Here is a 4,787-nt window from a genome sequence, read left to right as displayed (position 1 = left end):
ATCTATTTGTGAATACCAAATATATTCATGGAGAAAACAGTATGCACAGATCATATATCTTCAAAGTCAGGCATAAGAATATGCTACTGGAAATTGTGTTTGTGTCAGCATGCTGCCTCTTGTTTCTGTATCTGTTAAGCAAAGAAGTAAATATCTCCTGGTGCAAAAGGCCAGCGCAAGTTCTTGCTTAACTACTGCTGCAGACCTATTCTGAGCGCCTGAGTGAGGCGCAGCGCTATTACGGAAATGGCTGCCAGATTCTGAACGAATGGATGTATAGAAAAAAGACCCTCATGCTAATTATGTTTGTTTACCTGAAGAGAACTCTCCTAGTGTCCTTTATAGGGCTAGCCTAATACATCAGTCAGTTGAAAGAACCAAGGACTGAAGACGATTCAGAAGGACATGCTTGCGAAATTGTCCCAGCGCTCCCATCAGAAGGGTGCAGGCAGTACCAAGTGTTACAGAGCGTCTGTTATTGCCTCAGTGTGGGTGATATCCTCTTTTTCTCTCTGCACAGACTTTCGGATGAGCAAAAGCATTCACTCCACTAAAGTGACAGAAAATAAGATAGTCCTGAGATTATGCTGTCATTGGAGAAGTGATAATATTATATACAGCTAGATATAGGCAATTAGAAAGCGACTGTGGTGCATCCTGACTTTTATCTAATTATTGTATAACTGCAGTGACCCAGAACTTCCCTGTCTCAAATAATTTGCTTTTCTGTCTTTGTTGAGAAGGTGAAGAGGCAGAATAGGCTAGGATTTTAAATGGTAATTAGACTGTATGTAGGGTAAGTCATGCCTAAATTTGAGTGTTACTTATGCAAATGAAATTAAGTACCTCTTCCATTGTTACTGATATTTTTGGATGGCCTTAGTAATTATTTCTCATGTTATTAGTTGTTCTCTATTGTTTAATTTGGACAAGCAGTAGTCTCAGTGATAGGAAATGATTTTGTGTTGACTTTGTTTTTTTCTGTAAAATGCCCTGAAACAACATATAGCTTTTTCATTGCCAAGAGGTAGCAGGTAGTTTTGATGAAAAGTTTTTTATTGGTGAACAAATTGCTGATTTGAAATCTGATTACTTTCATAATTAAGCTTTATTTATTTATATTCTGTACATCCAATCTCAAACAGAGGTTCACAGAAATAATCTCTTTGCAAAGTCTTGGCTCCTACACCAGTGTTGGACTTCCAGAAAACAATGCTTTCCCCAAATTGTCCTTGGTTGTAAAGGAGAAAGTAGGCCACAAACTGTTTTGTTGGTTAAAAATAGCATGGCTGCCATCCTCCCAAATCATAAAACGTAACAACAGGGAGAGCATTTCTAACACTGTTCAAATGCGAAGAATAAGAATCTGTAAAACTGATGTAATGAATGTGTATAACTAATGAGTAGTGCCCCAGGTCATTTCTGTCACGCTGAAGTATTTCAAAGTTAATTCTTTTTTCTTTTATTATTGTTAGTATACACTCATATTAAATATGAGTATAGTTATTACACAATAGCGGTAACACCACTGTGGCGTTGTGTCAGAAGAAAACTTAGGCACTTCTCGTAACTGGAGATAAAGCTAAATACATGTGGATACTTCTGCTGCTAACAGCTAAATCTCAATCACCGTGTGTCAAATGAAGTAATTACAGAGATTTCTTAACATGTCTATCCTGTAGGTGTTTTTTTTCTGTTGAAAACTACTCAAATTTTTATTCATTAGCACATACCCATTTTGACTTCTATAAAAGTAATTACTTAGCGCTCTCATTTCAGCCTCTGTCAAGTCCTTTTGCATTATTTTGACAGTGACGCAGAGCCACAGCATCACGTTGCCGTCTTATTGCATCAGTGTGAACACGAGAAAGTTGGCAAAATTTTTTCACTCCAGTTAATTTTAAATGCCTGTACATAATTTAAGGCTTGCAGAAGGCAATTAAAGTTGACAGGAAATCTGCATTTCAGGCCTGCAGCTTTAAGGGTTCCTGATCTATAAGCATCTGAAAATCAACCTTATTTATCTTGTCCTAAAGCAGCACACTACAAATTTTCCTTTGCTAGAAGAATTACCATCTGCTACATTTTAAATAGCTAACATGAATTTTACAAAGAACGATAGTTCTATCTAAAAAGACCATGCTAATAAGGCCTTTGACTCTCAAGCTAAGCTCTGATCCCTTCAAAGACAGAAATGTTTGGAATGTGACATTTTTCCTGGCAATGCTAAATATTGTTGGGTCAAAATTGAGAGCAAATTCATTTAAAGTTTTGAGATACAGATGAAGCACAGGATATGAAACAGACCAGTTTTACAAAGCCAAATTTTGAAGATAACATTTCTAAAATGAAGAACACTCAGGGTGTAGTCTTCTGCTGAACAGTATTTTGAGCTTTGGCCTTTAGATTTTTTATGGTTGAGTTTGGGTTCATCAAATATACACAATTTCTATATATGTTTTACATTTTCAGGTGTCTGCATGTTGTCTTGGAAATGCACGCATTGAAAATTTACAAGTGTACTTCTTGTATTGCCCAAAGGCAGTAGTCCCCAGTGTTCCCTCCCAGCTTCTCCCAAAAAGTCTCAGTATCTCTTCTAAAGTAATCAATACATTCCATGTCTGTTTTATTTTAATTAAGCACTGGTGAAGGTGAGGTTGATATTTTCCAAGCATTTGGAACAACAAATATCATGTATCATCTTCTATTTTTTAAATGAGATCTTGTCCTTCCACTATAATTGCATCCTTTATACTAGCATCTTGCAATGGTATCATCAAAGGTCTACAAAAGAGCAAGTGCCATGTTGATTCACCAGAAATAGGAAAGAATTTGTCATTGTCAGCTTTTCAAATGGCTGCCAGGCATGTCTCAGTATAAAATGCTGTTTGTCTCCAAACAGTCACTCACAGCTTTTTCAAAGAAAGTCCTACAAACGGTAGCATTTAGAGAATGGAAACAAAAATGAATAATTTTTGTTGTCAGAATACAGCATATTTGGAGGTCATGGCGCCTTCAGAGATAGGGATATTTTCAATGTGAGATTCCTCACTGAATTAAAGGAAGTCTCAAAGCAGCTACCAGATTGTGTCCCTGATCAAGAGTTGTGGATCTCCAGCTAGGCCAGTGGCCAGTGAAGTTGTGGCAATTACAGTCCTTTAAACAGTAAGTGGTTAGAATACACTGTAGTTAGAGATGTCTTTTGGAGCATCTCAGCTACATATAAAAGCAACTGAACATCTTAGTTTTCTATCATAATGCTTTATTTTATTTGCAAATGCCTACTGAAAAACACTAGCTCTGAAGACTGTTTTTTTTCCAGTCGTGAGCAATTGTTAATTCTTTTCTAAAAACTGTGTGATGTACTTAGAAGGTTATGTTTGCATTAGAAGAGATTTTCTTAGCACGTTTAAATTAAGATTTGTGAGCCTGAGATAAAAATCCCCAGTTCATTAAGTATCAGGGCACCATATTTTACAGTAACCTCATTTCTTTATCTAAGGGATCCAGTTAAAACGGGCCACAAAGAGTGGCTTCAGTTATTTGCAAAGAAATCTTCCATGTGCAGAGTGCTCCAGGAGGACGGACTCTGGCTTTGCTGTTGTTCTGCAACGCAGGCTGGGCACTGGGCAGCCCAGTGGGACGGTGCTTTGACTTTCAAAACCTTGCAAATGTAACCGACAGAAAGAGCCTGCTGGCTTTTAGGACTTTCGGAAATGGCCAAGTGTGTAGGAGTAGGGAGTGGCTCTTCCAGCTGGACTTCTGATGTTATTGTTTGTGGCAAAGCGGGCAGGACTTCATCTTGCTCGTTCTTGGCGTAAAAAGAAGACCAATTAGTCTACTCACTGTGTTGAATGCAAAGCCAGTGTTTGTTAAGTGGGTGTAGGAAGTGGCAGTGGCATAAATTGTGAAGCAGAAGAATGCACACAAGCACTTCTCACTGTTGGACATGAAACTGCAGCCCTCAAAAAGAAAGTCTGAAGCCCTGTGTATCAACTCCCAATACACAGCTCCGTTTGTAGTTAGACACTTTCTTTCACGGAGCGAAAAATTGTGGTTCCTTTTTAGCAAGCAGTGCGGGGATTATGATTCACTGGCAGTTAGTCATAGCGTGTTGTTTATCAGTAGTCCTAAGGGACTGGGATCGGCTTTGACACACGCTATCCCTGGAAAACACACCACACAGTGTGCACTTTGAATAAGTTACATACAAACACCAAGAAAAGCGGAGGTTTCTGAGCTAGCAAGCGAAGGGTGTGCGTTTTAGAAGGTTCTTTGGAATCTCCTTTCATAACCTTGGATGGGCTGTTTTAGAAGATCTTAGAGACATATAAGATTGGGGTGGCAAATTTAGCAAAGCCCGTGCACAACTTTAAGTGCATGTTAAAGAACCGCTTACCTCCACAGTGTTCAAGAACATACTTAGGTGCTTGACTAAATGGGGTCTTTACTGAACAGCTAGCCCCACAGAAGCGAGTTGATCAGTTTAACAGAGTACCAGTATGAATGGATGTATCACAAGCAGGTGATACATGGAAATATACATGGAAAATATAGCCCTTGGCCATCTCCTCAACACAGAGGAACCCAGCAGAATACGTGACTGAATAATGATCGAAACGTAGGTATTTGAAGTTACCATTTATGAGCAAACTATTTGGTAACAATAAAATCAGACAGATGCGCAAAGGAAAGACTCTTCCAGCAGTGCGCCTGCTTTTGATTTGAAAATGATAGTTAGTTCTCAGAATAAAACTTCCCTGCTTTCCAGTAACATCAGAAGGGTG

The sequence above is a fragment of the Struthio camelus genome, chromosome 12 (genome assembly GCF_040807025.1).
Source record: "Struthio camelus isolate bStrCam1 chromosome 12, bStrCam1.hap1, whole genome shotgun sequence".
In the NCBI taxonomy this organism is placed as follows: Eukaryota; Metazoa; Chordata; class Aves; order Struthioniformes; family Struthionidae; genus Struthio; species Struthio camelus.
The sequence above is the reverse complement of the archived record's forward strand: the minus strand, read 5'-3'. Positions refer to the sequence as shown.